The sequence below is a fragment of the Uloborus diversus genome, chromosome 2 (genome assembly GCF_026930045.1).
Source record: "Uloborus diversus isolate 005 chromosome 2, Udiv.v.3.1, whole genome shotgun sequence".
NCBI lineage: Eukaryota > Metazoa > Arthropoda > Arachnida > Araneae > Uloboridae > Uloborus > Uloborus diversus.
In genome coordinates, this window is record NC_072732.1 from 213,570,719 (window position 1) to 213,595,921 (window position 25,203).

The following is a 25,203-nucleotide window of genomic DNA, read 5'->3' on the forward strand; positions in this document are numbered from 1 at the left end:
TGTCGTTCATGAACAAATGGGTCAAAAAGAACGAATCTTTAAAATGAATGGATGTGTTTTGTTTGCCTAACTACGAAAGATAATTGGATTCAGTGTTTTGGTAGGAAGTCACGTATAATTATTGGCAATATGAACCTAATCCTGAGAATATTATTCATTCTATGATGTGGGATGGAAAAGAGGGGGTCCAGGGATTTCCCCTTGGAAATTTTTCAAATTTGTAGTCTTAAAAATGCATTTTAGCTTCATATTTTTCAAAAACTAGTAATTCCACTTTGTGTGTCACCCCCTAGACGGTTCGCACCTGGGGCGGATCTTGTGAAAGATAAAATTAGTTGGTCAAAGATTTTTTTAATTTCGAGACCGATATCTTTGCACTGTATAGAAGCAAACATTTTATAACTGTAGAACTCAGTGGCAGATCCAAACTATGGATTTGGGAGGGGAACTTTTTTGGCAGTTACGTTTACGGGGGCGGGGGGTATATGAAACTACTCATTAAAAAAAACACCATAAAATTTAGTTTTACAACCTATCCTCTACTTGTTCATTCTTTCTATCAAACATTTTAATGCTTTTTTAAATTCTGCTAGTATAATTCTCAGATAATAATTTAAAAAAACATTTTGTTTATATTGTTGTATTTTAAGTGCTTCAAGAAAATAGTATTTGCATTATAGCAGTTGTTCAACTGAAAAATAGTTTTAAAGGCGGCGCTCTTAAAATTTTGCCATCTGGAGGTCCAAGGGTTCTCCCCAGAAAATTTTTGAAATTGTAGTCCTAATAACTCGGATGTTATGGGGAGGAAATTTTCTTTTGCTGGCCTTCTGCAGAAATTTTTAAAAATTGAAATTTAACATTATTATAATCGAGATTTGTTGACGGTAGGGAAAGAGATGGGACTTTTTGGGGCTGCCCCGATCAATTGTTTTGTAAAATAGATCTAAATCAATCATGAAATTGAAGTTACAAACTTGGTTGATGTGACGAGCAGTGGGGTTCTTTTCCTCTCCCCAAAAGATATTTTAAAACTCAAGTTCTAGAAAACGAAGTTTTTAAGTGATATTCAATAATGTTTTAAATGCCCCCTTAATTTTTCAACCCCCTTAATTTTTCCCCCTTAATTTTTCTTCCCTTAATTTCTCCCCCTTAATTTTTCAAAATTATAATTTTTTAAATTTTCCGATTTCCTACGTGAACGTTCGGACCCTTGTCCGGAAATTTTTTGTAATTGATATCTTAAAAACGTGACTGTAGATCATGTTGGGATGTGTTGGGTGTTCGGCAATTTTTCAAAATTGAAGCTAAAAAAAAAATCTTAAACGATTCCTGATGTTGTTAGAATGCGAGGTGTTAGGTAGTTCCCCTGTAGTTCTTAGGTCAGTTGTTTTTCCTGGTGTCTTAGTCCACATTTTAAAAAGCTGGAAAACTTGCCTGTACTCTGTTTTTTGAACAGTTGTAGGCACATTTGTTTTTCTTTTTTTAGAATGGGGGTGAGGGAGACGACTTCCTGCAGTGCAGTTCCTCTCTTTAAAACCAATTTTTAATTCTGTCCTCGCTTTTCCTGGAACCTTTTTTTAAGTTCAAGTTTTAAAAAAACACGGAAGAATTTTCCTGTATTGTGTCTTGAAATTTTTAGCTACATTTGGGGTTTTGGGGAGGGGAGGATGTCTCCTCCCCCTTCCTTGGATCTGCAACTACTGGAACTGCCTACATTAAAGTAAATTGAAATCTTGTTAATAGATAGGAAACATCTCTATTATTCAAAAATTATTTTTAAAAAAAAAGTAAGGGTAGAAAACATGTTCCAAAATAAGCAATGAAAAAATTAATGAAAATCAATGTTTGTGATGTCAATTTTGTGACGCATCCTATTTCCTATAAGCCCAATTATAATTCAATCAAAATCCTGGTTTGCAAACCTGCACCAAACAGTCTCTAACAGCTGACACAAAACAAACATGGTTTCCTCACCTTATTTTTCTAATTGAAAATAAAGAAATGTCCGGGCCACCAAAAACTGGGGTGGGCGCCTTGTCAGTTTGGTTGCTGGACCCTCTCCCCCCATTGAACTAATAAAATTTACATCACTCCAATTCGAAATCAGAGCTCTAGTTTCCAACTAGGCTGACATGACCACTTGTCGATCTTAGAAAATTGTAATAGAAATCATACTTGCTTTTCATCAGTGCTGGATCTTTGATTTTTCTGTTAGGCAAATTTTAAAAAGAGCAAATGTTCAAAAAATCTGTGTAGATAACAATGCAATGTCACTTAAAATGAGCAAGGCAAGAAAGAATTGTTTCTGATGTGTTCAAAAATTAAATTGTTTACAATAGTTAATCATTTCAATTTCCGTCATAAAACATAGTTTATTGTAAAGGAAGCTAAGAATTGCAGTCCACGTAATTGTTTTGGGTAATATATGTTCATATTGTGAAGAATCCATATAAGGTTGTACAAGATGAATCCATACAGTATACAAAATGAGAGCAAGAAAATTTGTTAGCATATCCTTTACACCGTACGCACGAACAGCACAAGAAATAAAAAGTTTTTTCTGCTAAGGGAGGGGTTCTCAAACTGGGTGCTGTAGGAAGAGACGTCGGGTGCCGCAAAGTGTCAATGGTATCAATATACATTTAAGGAGGGTGTGCAAAATAAGGTCATATACACCAATAAGATCATCCCCTCACTGATGTAGCATAGTAAAAATTTGCTACATCGTGACTTCATCGGCATCAGAAACATTAGCCGATGATAAAGTGTTATCAACAAGCAGTTTCTAATTACAAGGCAACAGAAATAAACCGAAACTCGGTAACAAAAGTTATTACAGAAGACTGATGTCAAAACTACCTGACCTTATTTTACGGTAAGTTTCGTTTCGACATGGATCACTGCAGGTTACTAGTATGGAAAAAAAAATTTATTGTTCTTGAAGCGTAATTTATGCTCTTAAAAAAGGCCAAACCGTCTTTCTTTGTTAAAATTGCTGAAAAAAAAAGTTAAGACTTAAATTTTCAGTTGTTTAATTTTTTTCTCAGTTTTTATGAATCATCTGGTGAGCATGCAAAAGCTGGAGCCAGTTCAATCATAAATGAACAAGACACTAGTTTATAAACCTCTAGGTGGTCTTATTTGGTGCACTTATCTTATATAATAGAGATGGACTGGGGTGCCGTGAGAAAGTTCTAATTCTTTGAGAATCCATGTGCTAAGAAAATGGGTCAATGTAGAGCATAAGTAAAAAAACACATGTAATTTGCCTGTACTTTTTGACAGTGTTACATTTATATATTATTTATTTTAGATAGTGATTTATGTATTTAAACAATTGATTTCATTATTAAAATGTAACTTGATTATTTTTATATGCTTGATAAATTTTTTTAAAAATGCATTATTTGTTCTAACATAGCATCTTCAGTATGTAAAAGCCTGGTATTTGTTTTGTAAAACCCCCTTAGTTTTTTGTTGTGCTGGTTTACATACATATATGATTTTTTGGTACAGATGTGATATACCCCCCCCCCCCCCCCCATTTGGTGACATCCGATTTTTTGCACAAAATTGAAATATTTTTCTCGCCAATGAGGCGATAAATTTTTAAGCATGGCATCCCTGGTGAAACTAACCTGTGGTTGGCAACGCGAAGGCAAACTTGTTCGAACTTGTTTACTTGGGTTCTTTACTTGGTTTTACGCAGGAGAGATACGTGTTGTTTTGTGCAATATACCTTACAGGAATGCTTATTTTGTGTTAGTTTAGATTCAGTAGTTGTGTTTTGAAGTAAAAACATTAGAAAATGCCAGTTTCTTCAAACTTGAAGGTTAATTAAAAGTTAACTCCAACGTGGTGTGTATCTGTAACGTGCCATTGTCATATGATGTATTGTTTTAGACTGAGTGTGAATATTTATACCATATAAAAAGATAAGTTCTTTATTTTAGAATTCAAAAAAAAAACCTCTCACTTCCAAAATTCTTTGTTTTTACAAATCCTTGAGGGGTTCTTGTAGTTTTTAACTTTATTTTTACTGTATGTAAATTAATTTTACAGAAATAATATGTTTATTTTGTTCTAAAAGTTAATTCTTATCGATGCCACGAATTATTTAGACATTCTATTAACGTGCCTCCTTTAGGTACTGAATTTTATGTTAACAATTGAAAGTTCTTTTGGTTGTACTCTTAAAAATGCTGAATTTTATTAATAAATCTGCACAATAATGGTGCATATTTCACACTTAAAACTGTGTCATTATTGTACACTGAACAGAAGGAGCCACCCTTGGGTGTCTCCATGAAAATATACATAACTGTGACCATACTCCGACTGTAATGTATATTAACAGTCGGAGGGATAACGGACCGAGGTCCTGGCGAGCCAGAGGTCTCATAGTACTTTCGTAATGAGACCAAGGCAGGGCCGGCGAGCTAAGGTCTCATTACGAAAGTACTATGAGACCGAGGGCTCGTATCCCGGAGAAATGATGAAAAAAAAATTAATGCATTAATTTCGACTTGTAATTAATACAATAATTTATTTCATTGTATTTTAATATGTTTACAAAAAACCCCGCCCCTGTACATTTTTGAAGCATATATTCGTGATGTTTTTTGTTGTGCTTTTATGTTGTTTTTATTATATATTGTGTTCTGAAGTGCTTTGATCGTGTTTTTTTATCTGATTTTTTCCTGTTGGCGCTAAAAAAGCATCGCTAAGAACGATGTATGACATATGTCGTCATACATCGTTTTCTTGGCGACGCTTTCTTGGCGCCAACAGGAAAAAGTCGCCAAGGGTGGGGTATATCACATCAGTTCCGATTTTTTATTTTTAAATATTACCATGATTGTAAATGTTTCAGGGCCGGATGTTTTATATATAATGCATTCAAAATGCTTAAAATTCTCTTAAGATTCTTTATCTTGTAAAGTTGACATTTGAAAATAAAATGCTTCATTTTTGGCATTAAAATGTAAATTACTGTGTAAATGACTATGTGTTGGATATTTGTTAACCTTGTAAAGGTATTTAGGAATTACCGTACATGCTCGTGTATAAAGCGAGAAATTTATTACAAAAAATGATGCTTAAAGCTAGAGGGGCAACTAATATGCGGGGCAAAATTTTCAAAAATGTTCCCCAAAAAGTAATACAATATGGCTACAGCATAAAATTTTTAATTTAAATCAGATTTTTTTATTCAAATCAGATTTTTAAATTTTTTTTTAATCTTCAAAAATTTGTGGGTATTTATTACTTTATATTTATTAACATAATATATTTCGTACCATATTGATATAAAATGAAAATAAAAGCAATTAGTAAAAAAAATTGTAACAGCAAAATCGAACCCTTTACGAAAATCAAGATGGCAGAACTGAACCCTTTTGGTACAAAAGAATAAAAATCTGATGTTTTTTAACATAAAAATGTTCATTACATTTCATTTTCCTCATTTTTATAACGTTTAAATTTAAAATTAGCTGCAAAATGCTCCCGATTTTTCTCCTAAAAGTAAGGGGGTTGACTTATATGCAAGTAGGTAGGTTAAATTTTCTTACGGCATCTCATAAACTGAGGTATGGATGTTGACCATTAAAATCATGAAGTAGAAGTATAGTAAAACCTGTAAAGTTGACCACCTGTCTATGTTGACCGCTTTTGTCAGGAACGGAATTAGTCCTATCTCGTATAATGAAGGAAAACCTCCGTAACTTGACCACCTTTCTATCTTGACCACCTGTCTATCTTGACCACTAATGTACCTCAAATTTGGTTTGGAGTATTGTAAAAAACCCTTTGTAAGTTGACCACTTGGATTGTTTTTTAAAACTTAATTTAGCAAATTATTTTATTATTTTTTTATAGCTTTCCAAGAATATTTTTGATGCCAGACCAGCATTTTACCAACTAAATAAAACAGCAGCATAACTAAAGCTCCTTGTAAGTTTAACCCACATTGGAAAAATACTAAGAACCCTTTTATTCTCCAAACTTGTTTTTCTTTTGTTGTTCTATTTGAGATTACCTTTTGTACTCTCTGTTCAATGAAAACATGTGTCAGTAGAAAAGTACAAAGTATTTTTTTCCAGTCGCAATATTTTGTGGCAGCACTGGAATTGTGCTAGAGTAAAAGTTACTTGCATTGCAGTATTTCTGGTGCAAGGGATTAAGAACTAGGACATTTTCATTTTCAACTGCCTTTTAGAACTATTAGAGTCCAGCTTGTTGCTCTTTGTGTTATAGTTTTACATAAAATGGCTTCAAAAAGAAAGTTAGTTGAACTTGAGATTGATAAAAAGTATGAAGTATTAAATTTAATTGAAAAGGGAGAAATCCAGAGAAAATTAGCTGACACATGTGGACTTTCCAGAACTAAAAACTTCAATAGGGAGTTATTTTGTTGAAAAGTAGGTCATCATGGTTATAAATGTATTAAATGTATGTGAGAAAAAAAAATAATAAGCGAAAAATTTGTTATTTTTGATTAGCAATAATTTTTTAGGAACTATTAATACCAAATAACTTTTTATAAACAATGATTTATTTTTATTTATTTATTTTTTGATCAATTTACTGAAATTTTAAATTTACATGACACATTATACGTCATTCTGAGAAAATAACCTCTAAAAATATTTGAATAGCATTTTAAATTATTGTTCCAAAGTAATGTTAAACAATGAAAGTGAGTTGAGCGGAAAGAGTAAGTGTCAATTAGTCAAAAAAAGAATACATGGTGCAAGAAATGAAAAAAAAAAAAAAACATTACCCCCCCTTTATAAGTTGACCACCAAAGTACTGCACCGCAAGTGGTCAACTTACACAGGTTGCACTGTACTAGTTTTTTTTCTGTGATAAAATTGGTTTTAATGTTCAAAAATGTTCTTTATAAGTAAATAAACACTAGCTAATTTCACTTTTTATCATTGCAAGAAGAAAAAATTCCTTATTTGAATGTTATCAATAAAGTTCATGTTTTCCTAAATTTCCCTTAATTTTACCGAATGAAATCGGCAATTCCTTCCATTTATAGAATAACTAAAAAAAAACTATTTATGTATTATAAGTAAACCAATTTTTTTAGAATTTAACAGAAGGTTTAACTAATAGAAGCGCCTAGCAAAAGGGTCTAAGTAGTCTGTAAGTGTACAAAAGTAAAAATTTGGAGTTGAGAACTACACCATGAATGGTAAAAGAAACACTTGTCTGTTTTGTAACAAGAGTATAAGTAACCCTAGTCCTCGTTGGTGTTGCTATCCGGCATGATTCAGGAAACGTTTGAATAATGCCTAGCTAAGGTTTGAAAGCACGCATTTCACTCAAAGCCTTAAAAAGTTCAATTGCGTTCCTTTACTTTTTACTGCCTCATTTTTCTTGATTTTTGTATTGATCAGGAATTGGGAAAAAACCTGTTTTTTTAACCCCAAAAAACGTTTTTTTTTTAAACCAGATTTTTTCGGTTTTAAACACTGTACGAAAAACGATTTTATTTTTGGAAATTCATGACTATTTAATGATTTAATTATTAATGAATGTTTAATATTCACATTTGTACTTAATTACTTGATGATTATTCAAATAATTAAAAGTAAAATCTCGTCGTTTCATTTCCTCATAAGTAGCGCTTTCTACAGGAGAAATATTGTTTGAAGATCTTTAACTTCTAAAAAAGTACCATAAATTTAGTAAATAGTCCTTGGCACCAGGGTTCGTCATTTTTTAATTGATTTATTTTTTAAATCTAAAAAGTCGGATTTTTTAAATTTAAATCAGATTTTTAAATTTTTTTTAAATCTTCAAAAATTTGTGGGTATTCATTACTTTATATTTATTAACATAATATATTTCATTCCATAGATAAAAAGCAACTTTTTAGCTATTTTCCTTTCATGGCAGTAACTATCTTACTACTATTATATATGCGAAAGTTTGTCTGTATGGATGTATGGATGTTTGTTACTCTTTAATGCAAAAACTACTGAACGGATTTTGATAAAACTTTACAATAATATAGCTTATGCATCAGAATAACACATAGGGTAGTTTTCGTCGCGTTATGGGGGGCAAAACCCCCTTAGGGGGGCAATAAAACATAATTTTTGTATAAATTCTCTAATATTGGGATGAAAAAATACTTGCACATATTTACATTATATGTCCATCGAAAACTGATTTTTCTGCTGAAGATGGCACCTGTTCGAAATTTCTAAGTAGAATAAAAAACAAGTTATGAGCTTTTTAGTTCCATGTTCGAAGGCTTTCCTAAACTCAATACATTATTTAGTGTATCATCACAACTCCCTGTCGATAGCGACAATTGTTGTATTGTTGACTATCTTTGCTTTTCGTGACTGTTCAAGGCTTTTCTCAAGTCAAGTCTTGAAGTAAAATTTTTGCACAAGACTGGCAAATAATACATGATTTGGCTGATCATTTTCCACTGAAACGGAAATTTAATGTAATTAATGGTTTTTATTATTATTTATGCTGATTGAACGCTTACTCATTATCCAATCAACCAGCAGATCGCCAAAATTTTTGCAGAAAGATTTCTGTAGCTGATGCATTTGGCAGTTTTTTCAACGTCGCTGTTTTTGAAGCCGAAGACTACGTCATAATGTTTCTCAGCTTTCACCATGTAAACAAAATATCGCCAATCAAAGAATTTTCAAAAGACATTTTTTACTGTGTTAAATAATCCAGCAACTAAATTAGGCAAATCCATAAACAGCACAAAAACTTCCATTAATTTTCCTTTTTGCACAATTTCAAACAATCGCCAGATTTTACTACTTATTTTGGAAACATTTCTGATGAAACTGTTTAGCGACATTTTATGGTGACCAAAAGTATCTCAGCATTTGGCGACGATATCTCTGTAACGAAAATTAATATGATATCGTTTTACAAAGTAAGGAAAGAAGGGGGGAGCATCATCGAAGGTACCCCAAAACGACTCTCTCAAATTCGGTAAAATCGCACCAAGAGCCCACAATGATTGAAATTTCCCAAAATAACTAAAGCAAGTATAAGGGGATTACGAGCGCAGCTACGTTTTTTTAATCACTTCGTACTTCATTAGCCATACAGAGAAGGTTTTAGACTCCATGTTAAAAAAAAAAAAGTATCAACAGATTAATCTTTTTAAACATGAGAAGATTAATTTCATGTTTTGGAAATTTGTAAATGCTTAAATATAGTGCTTTCGTTTCTAAATCAATACTATTTTGTTCTTTATACTTATTGCTATTTTAGTTTTATGGGTAAGGAAGAAACTCGATTTTTAATCAGGTCAAAAAGATGTGTTTTAAATTCTTTCACTTAAAACAGAAAACAAAAGCAAGTAACGATTTTTCTCATAATTATTACTGACCCAGGCAACGCCGGGTATTTTTGCTAGTTATACAATAATTTAGATAGTTGGTATAGCGCTGGATATTATTTGACGGAGATCGGGATTATAAAGGAAATGTTTCATTTTATTTAAGAATAGTTGACCTCACTCGAATTAAATTTTTTGAGAATTACCCAGACTAACTTCTTTACAACTCCTGAACGTTTTTGTGATTTATTTTGTGTGATTTTTTGTGTGTCTTCCCAGTTTCGCCGACATTTCATTTACCACCCTTCCCCCTGATTTTCAGTTTTAATCATCCATTTTGATACATTTAAGAGGGCAGGCAATTTTAAATGTCGGCGAAACTAGAGACAAACCATTTTTTGGTAACTATTTGACCTCTGCCTGTCTGACCATTAACTTGAATCGATTGAAAAAAACTACATCAACGTGAGCGAAGCCACGGGTAAAAGCTAGTTTTTTAATAATAGTTTAAGTAGACCAGTTTTAACACAAATGTGTGATTCAAATTAAATTTAATGTTTACCCCCCCCCCCCCAACCTCCAATCCTTCAACTATAATTCTAGGAAACAGTAGTACCACTATTTCCTAGAATTACAATTTTCATACTTTTTAGAAAAAAAAGATTCTTAAAAATTTGGCAGTTTTCTCAATTTATCAGCTTAGAGTCAACAAAAGTTCTGAAATGGATTCAATTGTTCAGTTGGGATGAAGAAGACCAAAAAAAAAAAAACCTTCATAATGAAGCTATTTGAACTAATGAATCGATTTGACTTACTTTTAAAAGTAGGAAAAGTACTTTAAATATTCAATATTTTTCACAGATCTATCAATATGTTATAAAGTTTAGATAAGGGATTTTGTTTTAAGCTTTGCTAAAAGATAAGGTTTCCATCATCATTTACATGTTTAGTGTAAAATAATATGTTCAACAATTACTTTTCTTGACTATAACATATTTGTCATGGTGTATGAGAAAAACTGCAAATTTTTATTTTGTTCTGAACAACTAATTTTGGAGAAAAAGCAATATTGAAAAAGTTCGGAAACCTGTTACACACACAGGAAGAGGGTTCTATGTAGTTTTGCCTGTTTGAGTTAAGATTGTATAATGCAGTATTGTTAAATTTAGAGCCACACATTCTAAAAATGCAAAATCTATATACAGTAGAAGACAGTTACAACGCACACCTTGGGACCAGAGCTTTTGCGTTATACAGGTTTTGCATTATATAGATCATTTCAGAAATTTTGAAACTAATATTCAGAATATATCTATATATTAGCACTTTAGAATGAGTTTTATCTGCAATGAGTATTAAAGCACTAATATTACAATTTGTCACTCACAAATAAATATGTTTCACAATCATAAGAAAGTGAATTATCCTGCACTTCTGCTAGCTTCATGGTTTGCACAACAGGTGCATTTTCAAGAGTCATCTGATATTTTCTTTTTACTGTGAACACTAATTTTCATTTTAAAACTTTGAATTAAGATGGAAAGATGAAAAACTGTTTTAAAATTTAATTTGCCTAACAATTTTTATGTTTGCAAGACAAAACAGAAGGAGTTTAACTTTAAAACCTACTGTTTATTTCTGAAAAGTAGTGCGGTTTATAGAGAATTGCGTTATATAGGTCGGCGTTATAACGGTCTTCTACTGTATATGAAAAGGATGTTGATAAATGGGGGGTCTGGGTGTGTGTATTCCCTAAGATCTCAGAAACTACTCGGCGGATTTGGCTGAAACTTTCCCTGTTTGTTCTTTTTGGTACTGGGAAGGTTTATAGACCAGTTCGAAAAAAAATCCGATTGATAGTTCCTTTTTTATTCCAATTTAAGTCCCATTTTTCGCATAAATGACCTACACGTGTTAACATTGTGTCCATCAAAAGCACTAATTTTGCTACTGAGGATGGCTTTAGTTAGAAAGTTCTAAGTTATGTAAAAAATGAGTTATAAGCCTTTTAGTTCCATGGTCGAAGGCTTTCATCAACAACCCAATTCATTATTTAGTGTATCATCTCAACTCCCAGTTGATAGCTAGAATTGTTGTAATGTTGAATAATTTTGTGTTTCGTCTGACTGTTTGAGGCTTTTCTCAAGTCAAATCTTAAAGTAATGTTTTTCCACAAGATTGGCTAATAATAAATGGATTTGGCTGATTATTTTTCATTTAAATGGAGCTTTAATGAAATTATTGTTTTGTTTTTATTATTTGTGCTGATCAGACACTTTCTCATTATCCAATCTACCAGCAGAAATCTCGCCAAAATTTTTGCAGGAAGATTTCAGTAGCTGATGCGTTTGGCAGTTTTTTTGACTGCTGCTGTTTCTGAAGCCGAAGACTTCATAATTATGTATGTCAACTTCGACCATGTAAACAAAATATTGCCATTAAAAGAATCTTTCAAACATTTTTTTAATATGTAAAATAATCCATCAACTAAATTAGGCAAATCCATAAACAGCACAAAAACTTCCATTAATTTTTTTGCACAATTTCAAAAAACCGCCAAGTTTTACTACTTATTTTGGAAACATTTCGGATGAAACTGTTTAGCACCATTTTATGGCGACCAAAAGCATCTGGCGACAATATCTCTTTAACGAAAATTAGTAAAATACAGTTTTATGAAGTAAGGAGGGGGAGCATTACCAAGATATCCCAAAACGATTCCCGTAAATTTTAAATTGCACCAATAACCCACAATAATTGAAATTTCCCAAAATAACAAAGCAAGTATAGTGGGATTGTCAGGGTTCGTACGCTCCTTCAAAACTCCACCAGTACTCTTTCATTTAAGAAATTTTTTTGAATGGCCTTTCAAACTCTTTCATTTTGCTTTTAACTCCTTCAAAACTCCTTCTTTTTTAGATCAAGACTACATAATCTTCCTCTGTGACAGTAATTTAAAGTACTTTGATCGCCAACTTAACTTTGTCACAAGAGCAAAGGTATAAGCACGACTTTAATGTAGTAATTTGATATATTTATTTATTTTCATAAAGATGTGATTCAAAAGCAAAGCAAAGAATAAAAATTGAGAATTATTTTAAAAGCCTTGTTTAAAATAATCATGAACATTTATTTTTTAACAAACACAAGATGGCAACAATTAAAAAGTTTAAATCATCTCGATTTTCTGGTCGTTTTCCAACAATTAAAATTGCGCGAAATACGCAGGCAACAGTCTATTACGATTTATCTTTCTTACTGTTGCATTTATAAAGCTATTTTTATTCATACACAAAAAAAAAAATCGCCCCCCCCCCCCCATGCAGCTATTGGCACCAAAATTGAACCAATGCCTGTTTACGTATGGATTCACATTTATTCCAAATTTCATCCAGAACGTGGCATTACTTCTTGAAATATGGCACTCACAATGGAAAAAAAAGATTGTTCGATTGCGCCTCCCCTCTTTCAGCTGTTGACACCAAAAGGGAATAATTTTTTATACCCTCTAAGGGCTACTTTTCGATAAATTTTTGTTTGATTCCGTTCATTATTTCTTCAGATACATCAGTCACAATTGACGACAAAAAGCGTTCTATGGTTCAACTCCCGTTTGAACTATTGACACCAAAATTGAATCAGCTCCTGTACCTGTTAGAGGCAACATATGGACCAAATTTTGTTTGATTCCGCCAGTTACTTCTTGGGAAATAGCAAGCACGCATAACTCAAGAAACGTCTCATTGTTCCACCCCTTGGAGGAATTAGCGCCAAAAACCAATGGGCACAAGTTCACATTGGGGATCATATGTGTACCAAATTTCATTTGATTTCATGCGGTAGTTTTTGCTGTAGAGCAGCCACAAAAAACTGGTCATACACATACGTGACACACACACACACAGACATTTTCCAAAAATGGTTGAAATGGACTCAACACACCTCAAAATGTTTGAATCCGTCGAAATACCAAAACTTGCATGAATCCAATACTTTCTTCTATATATTTGATATAGAAGAAAATAAAAAATCAATTTAAATTTTAACTTTAATTCCAAAATATCCAGGTACAGTCTTTAAATATGCAAACTAGCATGTGAATTATTTAAGAGTTAATTTAACCATGATTCCTTTTTTAAACAAATTAATTAAGTTATACTTAAAAATGTGGAGTAAAAAGGTGAGCAAAAAATCTCCGGGGACGGGCCCGATTTTTCTGTGGGCCGGTACCAGTCTGCCAGGTCACCGGTTGAGAATCAATGGTTTCTGTATCAAGGAGCAAACATAACCTGGCTGCGAACGCTACGCAGATCCTAATCTCAGCACCACGACACATGCAGGTTAGGTTTGCTCCAAGTATAGAGGAACAATTTAGTCAAGATTGGATAGTTTAATAATTTTATGTCGCTATTAAGGCAACAATAGTCGAAAAGTAAAAATATTGCATTTATTATTGTCAGAGGTACAAAAAATAAAAGAACTGAATAAATAAAATAATTTGAAAATTGCATTTAAATAATTATGTGATGATCAATTTACTTAGTTATCAAATACAGTAGAAACTCAATTATCCGAGCTAATCGGGACTGCTAGTGCCTCGGATGTCAGAAATATCGGTTAATAGAAACTTTGTAGAAAATCTGGTCAGAATAGCAAACTTTTAAAATGTATTAATTAAAAGTATAATAGAATATTTTTAAAAGATGAAAATGAACACATAAAAAGTAATATTTTACAGTTAAACTAAAATAGGTAAATAACTTGTAGTAAGATTTTAAAAAATCAATTGAATTTTTGTACAATGCCAAGTTAGATACTAAAAGATGCATTGAAAACCTCACAAATTTCCATGAAATATTTTTATACTCAAATATAAAATTCATCATTTCATAAAATATACACTATTTTCTTTGAAAAAATTGACTTCATTATCAGCTTGGTTAATCGAAGCTCGATTAATCGAGGTTCTACTGTAGTTATGATTATCATAGGTACAAAATAAATAATAATAAACTAAAAAAAAAATAAGTAAATACGATCAAAATATTTGAATTTTGACATCTTGAATTCAAATTATGTTTTTCGTAAACACGAATTGCAATAGAACTTTCTAGTTTTGTTGTTTAAATTTATCTATGTTGGTGCTTTTTCCTAAAAAAACGTAATTTCACACCAAAAAAAAAAAAAAAAAAATTAATGCAAAGTCCACTTGGGTTAAGCACTGAAAAAGTATGAATAAAATCAAACTGCGGACGATTTGAAACTATGAGGACAAAAATTTCACTCTCTAAATAAATATTGAAAACAACTGTCGTCATGGCAGTATCAACTTTGATTAAGTGAGCGCAGTAAGCAATTTGGCATTGCTTTAAAAAAAAAGATTTGTTGTAATCTTTACAAGTTCTTTTTAATCTTTTTTGCCGCATTTGATCCATGAGGATTTGTAACTCTTTTTTTATGCAATATTTATTTATTTTTTTAAGCTGAAGAAAATTATGCTTAAATTAAAACTCTTGAAAAAGTCGAAATGGTGTGGAAAGCTTCCATGTCCAGTACAAAGTTGATTGTATCAACTTATTTTTAGAAGCAGAAATTAATGAAGGAAACATGAAAAATTATTACATCATCCAAAAGGTTTCACTAAAATTTAAAGTTTTCAGTCCCCCCCCCCCCCCCACTTCATATATACCAGATATCCTTTACATCGACACCGGATAACCACCCTAACTACCGGATAACCAGCCGGATATCCTGCAAAAATCTGTCAAATATCCTGTCTGGAGGGGAGCGGTCTGATCGGATATCGCTGGATACTGGATCGTAAAAAACCCAGCCGGATAGCTACCAGATATCCAGTGCATCCCTGGTAATTTACTTATTTTCAGGGAAATACTAAATTGTAAACAATTTTTATTTTGTTAGAATTTTTTCATTTTGTTAGCAATTTTTCATTTGTTATGGTATTCAGCTGAAAATAGAACGGATGTAGTCAAGAATGTTATTTGAACAGCCCTGGGGTTAATTGCACACCCTCCCTCTCAGATTGTTTAAACAATGTAATTAAAATTTGTTGTTCGAAAAGCTCTGAAATGACAGCCCAGAGGGAGTTTCTAAATTAAACCATTTTACCTAACCTAAAATTAGTTTTCCGAAATTTAAACTTTTTCACGGGGTATGAGTAGGAGGGTTGTGCGTAATTACACATTTGCTTAAGAAAAAATTTTTTGTGAGGAGTTTGTGGAAAAATTTTTCCGCTGTGTAACCTTGCATCATTATCATAGCAGTATTGTGACTACACCTCAACTAAACACCAGCAACTTTCCCTTTCCAATGAGCTCCCAAAGAAGAAAAGAAAAAATATTTGCTCAGGGGTCTGGCCAGATGAAATTTGGGTCCATTAACGGACCAATCACAAAATCAGATCAACCGAAACGGACGTTTCACGAAATCCAGATCAACCAAAACAGACCCTTCACAAAATTTTGATAAACAAAAACGGATCTCTGACAAATTGTTTATTGAAAGAGCAAATTTCAAATTTTAAAATTAAATTAGAGGGATCAACTGTGAGGGAACAGCTAATTTTGCAAAAGAAAAAAAAATCGGCACACTCTTGCGATAAATAACTACTACGATCAAATAAACATAATTCTTGTTGTTTATTTCTTTGAAAGAAATTAACAGCTGAAAGTCAGTTTGGTTTATAGTTTTGCTTGTTTGTTTTATGCAGCGGTATTGTTGTAAACTTCTCTGAAAAAGTGTCAACCTTCTCTGAATAGATGTAGTAAGCACTTTTCTCCTCGCTCATTATTTAATAAACAATAATATACTACGAAGTGAACTTAGAACTGCAAACGATAGTAGGGGGATTGGGGGAAAAGGTGATCGCTTCAGATAGGGTTACCAACTTTAAACTTATCGCCACTTAGCGTTTGGCGGTGCGATGTTTAACTTATTTTGGGAGAAAGTTATATGGGTTTGATTTTTCGATGCTAAAAGGGATAACTAACTTTTAATAAACTCTTTTATTTACCGGTTTTTTTCTTTAGATGCCTGCTACATTTTGAAAAACGCAATTTTTTTTACATCCGATATGAGAATCATATTTTATTCTTTTTCAAGCTAACTTCGCTTTATTAGGATACAAATAAATGAAAAGTCTTTATTTTTGTAACAACGCTTATTTCAGGTTTTTAAAGCGGAGTTCCCTTTTCTTTTATGAGTCAGTCACAAATTAAAATGTTGAATCGATGATTTATTTTATTTATTTATTTATTTATTTTGCTTCAGCTGTGTCCAGATATTGATATGTTTAACATAGGACTCTAAAATGCAATTCTAAAGTAATTTTATCAAAAATATTTATTTTACAAGCCGTTTTCATACCTTTGATGCCTTCACTTTGAGGATTCTGATCTCTTTGCATCCGCTCTTAGTCCAGGATCTGAAGGGGGTTGAGCATGCATGGAAAGGCTGACGCAATATTATTTCTGATTATTGTTACAGGCACGATGGTGATTATGAAACCACATGTCGTCGCCCCCCTGGGTGGTCGACAACCCCGGGGGAGGGGGAAAAGCAGTGGGGGAGCCGTTTTCTAAAACACTCGTAACTCGCGAACTATTTGAGATAAAACATTGAAAAAAGTGGCAATCGACGCAACAAAACAAGGGCTTCATAAAAGCTAAATATGATTATGGACCTATCTTTGTTGGTTTATGAGTAAAATTCCATTTTTCGCAAATAAGCAAAATTTTTGAATAAAATGCGCAAAACAAACTTTTTTTAACCAAAATAAATTTTAAATCAAAATTGTTTGATTTTTTTAAAAAATAAAGTCCTAAATATCATTATTCAGTTTGTTAAAACTATTTAAGTACTGTTAACGCGTTGAAAAACAAAATGACAGTAGCAAGCTCGAACACTATTCGTAGTATAGTTCAGGATCTGAAGGGGGGTTTTGAGCTTGCATGGAAGACCTGACGCAAAATTACTTCTGATTATTGTTACAGGCACTATAGTGATTATGAAAACACATGTCCCCCCCTCCTCGGCGGTAGACATTCCCGGGGGAGGGGGAAAGCAGTAGGGGAACGCCGTTTACTAAAACACTCATAACTCGCGAACCGTAGGAGGTAAAGCACTAAAAATGTGGCAAAAGATGCAACAGAACAAGGGCTTGAAAAACCTAAATATGTTTATGGTCCTATCTTTGTTGGTTTTTAATTAAAATTCCTTTTTTAGCAGCCATGCAAAAATTTTGAATAAAATACGAAAAGCTTTTTTTTTTTTTTTTTCAAATATAAGTTCTTTTTTAAAATTATTTAACCGTTTAGGAAATCAATAAAATCTGAAACTTCATCATTCAGTTTGTTTAAAACTACTTAATCATTACTAACGTGAGCGTTAAAAAGCGAAATAGAAAATGCAAGCACTGCCTAAGTTAGCGCATTGAATAAAACGGCAGTATGCTAAGGAGAAAAAAAAAGCCTTATTATCCTTATGACGAACTATTCATTCTTCAGTTTACAAACTTTTATTCTAGTTGCAAAGTATTCAACTATGGCTTTAATTTTGTTATATACTGCTTTAAATTTGAGAGGAACTAGGGAACCAGGCCCTGAGTAGTTTCAATTCAAATATAATTTTAATTTATTTCTATTAATTTATGTTTTCAAATTGCACAAAAAAATACTGCGGGTATTGTTTTGCGGATATTGTTTTTTATAATATACTCAACAAAGAACAATGATACAAGAAATAATATATACTAAATAAATATAAAAAATGAGAAGCATGAGCTTTTATGAAAACGAATATAAATATAAAATTATACACTACAGTTCTAAAAAAACTAATTAAACACAATTAGTAAAATAATGCGCATTAAAAAATAATTGTAGAATATCAATATGCATACATAAAGCATTAATATATCAGAAATTCTGAAAGCTGGATCATACTCTTTTTTGTTGACTTGTAATTGTTCTATTGAATCGTTCTCTTCTGAGTATTTTGTAGTTTATGGGTTTTTGCTTTAGTCTTAAAAGCACAGTATTTACAGAAAGATGAATTATTAATAAAACAATTACAAGATTATTTACAGTTCTTGCCTGCGCAGGGTGGAATTAAACTCTCTGTTAACACTAGCTGCATCATAAGGTGTGGGGCTTTATTGTTTTATTTTCATTTAAGTGAACCGCAAACTTGGTTACATGTAAAGGCACTGCTAAGGTACAGGGGAATTGATTCAATAGTACAGTTGAGCAATACTTCTTAGCACATGTTGGAAAGAATTGCAGGAGCATGGTAATGAGCTGATATTATATTTATTTCTGATGGAAATGACAAGAAATTATTGTGTGTTATGTACTTTCCGGAACTTCTGGTTTTCAAGTTATGAAAACGACAGTAAGATGTACCGATCGTGTTTAAGGTCCACTCGTGTAGTTTGACTATTGGAGAGAAAATTTTATTAATTTTTATTTGGAGACCTGCAAAATCTTTCCTACATTTAAAAGTGTTTGCTACATTATGAACCAGAGTCATTCCATCGATAACTTGAACTTTGTTCTTAAAATAGGGTGCTTCTTCCAGAGTTTTGTTGCAAGAAGTATCATTTTCAATTATATTCACGAAATCGGACCTCGCGCTTTGCTTCAGTGAACCATTCTGATGAACCTAACCTAGCATTGGGCTTATTGTATGGGAATGATTTTTAGATTTACTAACATCACTTTTGAGCTAACGTTTCCCAGGTTAAATGTTTTTTTGGTTTTCTTTTACTGTTTTGCAGTCGCTATTGAATACATTGCCATTGCAGGACTTCTCTGGATAAGAGACTATTCACATTTTCTTTAACGTTCCACTGAAATTTTGATGCTGCTTATGTGGCAATAGCCTCGCTCACTGTGTTTCATAACTCAGGTGTAAAATCTGCAAACGGGTTATCCTGATGATCATTTATCCTTTCCGTAATTACTTCATACTTGCAAACTTGCATGTTTTAATTTTTTAAAAAGTGCCATTGTGACCCATACTAAGCAGCGATAATGCGTTAAATGTTAAGTAATTAAGTAGTTACTTAACTGGGACATTGTTTCGATAATATTACGCAATAAAACCGCCAAAACAAGAGAGTCACAAAATTTACTTTGGTTTATGTCGAGTCTTCAAGGTACATTCCGCAAACTTATTTATTTATTTTTTTTCCTTTTGTGAATTACTTCAAATGCTTTTTGAGCTTGCTTTTATTTCACTTTTCAACGCTTTGATAATATTTGAGTAATTTTCAACAAACTGGATAGTGATCTTTCAGATTTTATTGGTTCCTTAAACAATTAAATAATTTTGATAATTTGAAAAAAAAAATGCGTATTTTATTCAAATTTTTTGCTTGTTTGCGAAAAATGAATTTAAAATTAACAAAGATATGATCATAGTCACATTAAGCTTTTATGAAGCCCTTGTTTTGTTACGTCGATTGCCACTTTTTTCAGTGTTTTATTTCAAATAGTTCGCGAGTTATGAGTGTTTTAGCAAACGGCTCCATCCACTGCTTTCCGACCTCCCCCGGGGTTGTCGACCACCCAGGGGGGCGAAGACATGTGGTTTCATAATCACTATAGTGCCTGTGACATTAATCAGAAATTATTTTGCGTCAGGTCTTCCATGCATGCTCAAAATACCCCTTCAGATCCTAAACTATAATGCAAATCGTGTTCAAGCTTGCTACTGTCATTTTGTTTTTCAACGCGTTAACAGTACTTAAATAGTTTTAACAAACTGAATAATGATATTTAGGACTTTATTTTTTTAAAAAAAATCAAACAATTTTGATTTAAAATTTATTTTGGTGAAAAAAAGTTTGTTTTGCGCATTTTATTCAGTTCGCGATTATTCGCATATTTAGTTCACGAGTTATGAGTGTTTTAGAAAACGGCTCCCCCACTGCTTTCCCTCCTCCCCCGGGGTTGTCGACCACCCAGGGGGGCGACGACATGTGGTTTCATAATCACCATCGTGCCTGTAACAATAATCAGAAATAATATTGCGTCAGCCTTTCCATGCATGCTCAACCCCCTTCAGATTCCGGTCTATCTGGGAATCTGATTTTTCGAATTTTCGATGTTTTGTTAAGAGGTAACAAATTAAATAGCTTTTTATATTTGTAAAAATCACGGAGTTAATAAATTTTAAACGAAGTTCTGTGCTCTTTAACTGTGTTTTGGGTCAAAACGTTAGATGCATATTCTCAACAGAAAAGAGGGAAAACACTCTTCTTTTCGTTAGCGCCATCGCAAAATTCTAAAATTTAGTTTTTACAAATAAATAAATAAATAAATAAATATATATATATATATATATATATATATATATATATATATATATATATATATATATATATATATATATATATATATATATATATATATATATATAATGTACAGAATTATTTTATTTTTTACAAAATTATTTGATTTTTCCACAAAAAACGGATCCTGTGAAAAATCCTGGACAGACCCCTGTCACTTTCAAGCTCTGGTTATTACCGCCAAACGCACTGATAAATTTAGAATATTCGAAGCAACCATCTTTGTTTCATATTTTTTAAAGTTTCTTATTGTATATATTTCCCGTTTCAGAAGGGGAAGGGGGGGAGGAACTGCCTTTCCTTGTCTAGATACACCGAAATTTGTTAGTGTTAATGAAATGCACATATTATTGGAATTTGTATGCATCAGGATATTTGTTAACCCTCCCCGTTTTTTTATTTATCAATCAGTTATTCTTATTTTTTTTTCTTCATCCCCCGCTGCCCCCCCCCCCTAGGGCGCCCATGGAAATTGAGTGAAGTGTTCAGAAGTTCATGAAAGTTCTGCAAACAAACTCCATTTCCTTTTAATTCAATCCTTTTTTTTGTAAGCACCAAGGCAGCAAAAATTGAGAAAATAATCAAGAATATATTTTGATCAAGGTGGAAAATTTAAAAAAGGATTATATACTTATCCATTTGTACACATGTTTCATCCTAGCGATAGACAACCTAAACTGCCGAGCTACTTTCCAAGTTTGATGAACTCGATCGACTTGGGATTGATCTTTCCATTGACAAATTCCCGTTCAAAACGTTTTCCTACTTTGAAAATTTGCAAAACCTTCGTACCAAGCTTTATCTGTAAATCCATTGGAAGTTTTGTTGACATTTTGCAAGAAAAAAAAAAATCATTTGAATTAAAAATTGTGGCACTTTCAGCGATCAGAAAAAGTTTTGAAAGATATTCAAAATATTTTTGATTAAGAAATTGAGCCTTTTTAAAACATTTTTATTCATTTTATTTTGTTGATCTATTTTTTTTCATTTTATTTTATTTGCAAAAAATAATGTATATTTTTTCTCTGATAAAAAAAAAAGGTCCAGAATGTTGACGCGATCAAATGAAAACAGGCTAGCGATCGACGGGTTGCCTGCCGCTGTTTTATACAAATAGCTCAAATAATAATATTAATAATAAAAATATTAATTCAACATAGTTTGAGGAAGAAATTCAAATGATCATTCTATTAGTAAATTTTAAAGGAAATTCCAATGTTAAAGCTATAGTAGGGCTGTTTTACGCTTTTTTTTGGGGGGGGGGGTCTTCGTGGTATTTCAATGGATGCGCCCTTGCTCTTGGGGGGGGAGGGGGGGGGAAATGGGCACCTCTGGCTTTGGAGCACGGTACCTACGCTTTCCCCCGCTCCTGCTCTGAACAAAAATCTTGTTGCCCGACCATTCCGTGGCTCCGTTTACAGGTCTGTACATTAAAATAAATTTCAAACACAAATGGATTATTAAAATGGAATAATATTTAAATTTGTTAGCTGTTCTTTTTAAGAATCAAATGACTAATGAAGTGAGTTGCAAGTTCTTTTATTAGCTATTTTAGCTATCGAACATGGTTCTGTTGTGTGGGCAACTATTCCTCTTCTTAGGAAACGATTCTTATCAAGTGATAAATAATTCGACAATGTCCTCTCTTCTAAATAAAAAAGCTAGCAATAACAATTTGTAGCAAAAGAAGTGAAACATGTTCTTTTTAACGATTTATGATCTCCAATAACCAATAAGATACCAGGGCCGCGCCAAGCCTGATCGACGCCGTCGTGCAAATGTCTTTTGAGCGCCCTTATGCTCTGGCGTTCGAGAAAAATGTAGTTAACACCTGGAGGGATGTTTTGTAGACAAATATAAAATGAAGAAAAAACTTTTGGCATTTAGTTTATAAAAACAGAATGCGTGAATATCTAATTTCGCAATATGGTGTACGTTTTTACTTCATATCTCGAAATTATTCAGAGTTCAGCAGCTCCTCTGATATGCTAATAATGTGTTTCAGAAGAAAATATTTTAATATCCAAGTTAAATTCACTTAAATAGATATTCAAAGTCTTTAAGTGATAAACAACTAACAAAACTTTTATGCCTGTCAAAAGATGACAAGAGCAGTAGCGCAACTAGAAAATAGTTTTTTGGGGGGGGGGGCACAAATCGAAAAAATCCCCCTCTTTTAATAAGAGGGGTCCGGGGTTTCTCCCCGGGAAATTTTTTAAACTTGTAGTTTGAAAAACGCAATTTTAGACCGTCTTTGGCTGTGTTATGGAGGAAAAAAGTACATGGGGCTCCATGGAAATTTATAGAAGTTGAACCCTTTAAACGAAATTATAGGCCATATTTATTGACGTTAGAATAAGGGATGGAACTCTGGGATTCTACCCGATCGGTTTTTTTAGGCAGAAATCAATTCCTTTGCTTTCCTCCAATTTTTCGAAATTGAACTTCCAAAAACGCAACTGTAGACAACTTTGAAGATTTTTACAAGGAAGGAATTCTGAAGCTTCCCCCTGAAAGAATTTTCAAAATCAGTCTTAAAAACCTAAGCAGTATTCTATGGTAGTAAGAGAAGTGGTTCAGAGGCTATTCTAACTTAAAGTTTTCGTAAGTCGTGTTTGGAAAACCTAATTTTTGATTACATTAAACGAAGGAAGTTCGAAGGGCCTTGCTCGAATATTTTCTTAAATTGAAGTCTTAAAAGCGTGATTGTAAGACCATATTTGGTAACATTAGGACTGGCAATCATTCGAAATTGAAGCTCTAAGAACGCAATTTTAACTGATTTTCGAACGCAGTTTCATGGGCGGATTTATGGGGGGTCAGAGGGGGGCAATGCGCCCCCAGTTTTGGGAGGACTTTATGTAGTAACAACACATTTTCCAAAAATTAAAAAATATATATTATTATTATTTTTTCTTTTTTGAATAGTTCAGAAGGGCATGGGTGGATTTATAGGGGGCATAGGGGGCAATGCCCCCCAGTTTTGGGAAGACTTTAAAAAGTAACAACACATCTTCCAAAATCTTAAAACAAAAAAAATCATGAATTTTTCTTTTTTGAATAGTTTAATGAAAATGAAGAGAAAAGCGAATTTCCTTTTCTGATGGGAGAAAAGAAAAGGAAAAAAAAACATTAACTACAAATGGTACAGCTGTCACTGGGGTGCTGAAAATGTATCTAAATTCACTATTTTGGACTAAAAACCATTTGGGCAAGTCAGAGCCGCGCTGTCCCTATGTGCAAGGTCGTGCGGGGCACAACGGCGCCAGAGTCAAAAAGCGCCGAGCTCTACCAATCAAAAATGCTCCAACTAGAGGAAAAAAAAATTCCAACTAAAAAAAATAAAATTGAACTTTTCGGAATAAAAGTAGCAGTGAAATTGTACTGCTCATTAAAACAAGCAATCCTCCTTGCTGCCTATCTAAAGGAAAAATTATTGCCTTGTTGTGTCTAAATATACTATTCAAAAGCGCAATCTTTTACACTGAAAGCACATGATGATAATAAATGCAAACATTAGCATTTTTCTTCATGTGTGGAGCCATGAATGTTATTTCGCTATGTCTGTAATTTCACAAGGTTGAGCATTTTTCATCAATTATTTATGTTTAAATTAAAGAAAGAGGCACCCTTCTGGTTGCACCGCCCCGTGCCCCCTCCCCTACAGAATGCTTAGTTTAATGTTTTTCAAAAATATTTACTATTAAAGAGGGGAAAACACATTTTTGGAAAGCAAAGTTTCAGCTAAGTGATCAACTACTCCCGCTCCGTCCTATTTCTTTTCTTTTTTCCTTGTTATTATTATTATTATTATTGTAGTTCGCTTAAAAATATAGTTTTCAAAATGCCCTCCCCCCCCCCCAGCATTTCAGACCATCTCAAATTTCCTTTCCAAATCTTCAATTTCGCAAAATTTTGCGAAAGCTCACGAATTTGAAACAACATTGCTTGAAACCGAGTTCGAAAATCAGTTAAAATTGCGTTCTTAGAGCTTCAATTTCGAATGCTTGCCAGTCCTAATGTTACCAAATATTGTCTTACAATCACGTTTTTAAGACTTCAATTTCAGAAAATATTCGAGCAAGGCCTTTCGATCATCTTTCGTTTAATATAATCAAAAATTAGGTTTTTCAAACATGACTTACGAAAACTTTAAGTTAGAATACTTGAACCACTTCTCTTAATACCTTAGAATACTGCTTAGGTTTTTAGGACTTGAATTTTGAGCATTTTTCCAGGGGGAAGCTTCAGGAATTTCTTCCTTGTAAAAATCTTCAAAGTTGTCTACAGTTGCGTTTTTGGAAGTTCAATTTCGAAAAATTGGAGGGAAAGAAAAGGAATTGATTTCTGTCTATTGAAAAAACCGAAAAATCCCTGAGTTCCATCCCTTATTCTAACGTCAAAAAATATGGTCTATAATTACGTTTAAAGGGTTCAACTTCTATAAATTTCCGTGGAGCTCCTTGTACCTTTTTCTTCCATAACACCACCA

General features: G+C 32.7%; 1 protein-coding gene across 1 annotated transcript in view; it reads left to right on the forward strand.

Annotated features, from left to right (window-relative positions):
• LOC129216786 (S-phase kinase-associated protein 2-like) overlaps window positions 1–25,203 on the forward strand; it is a 59,846-nt gene that overhangs the window by 171 nt on the left and 34,472 nt on the right. The window lies entirely within an intron of this gene.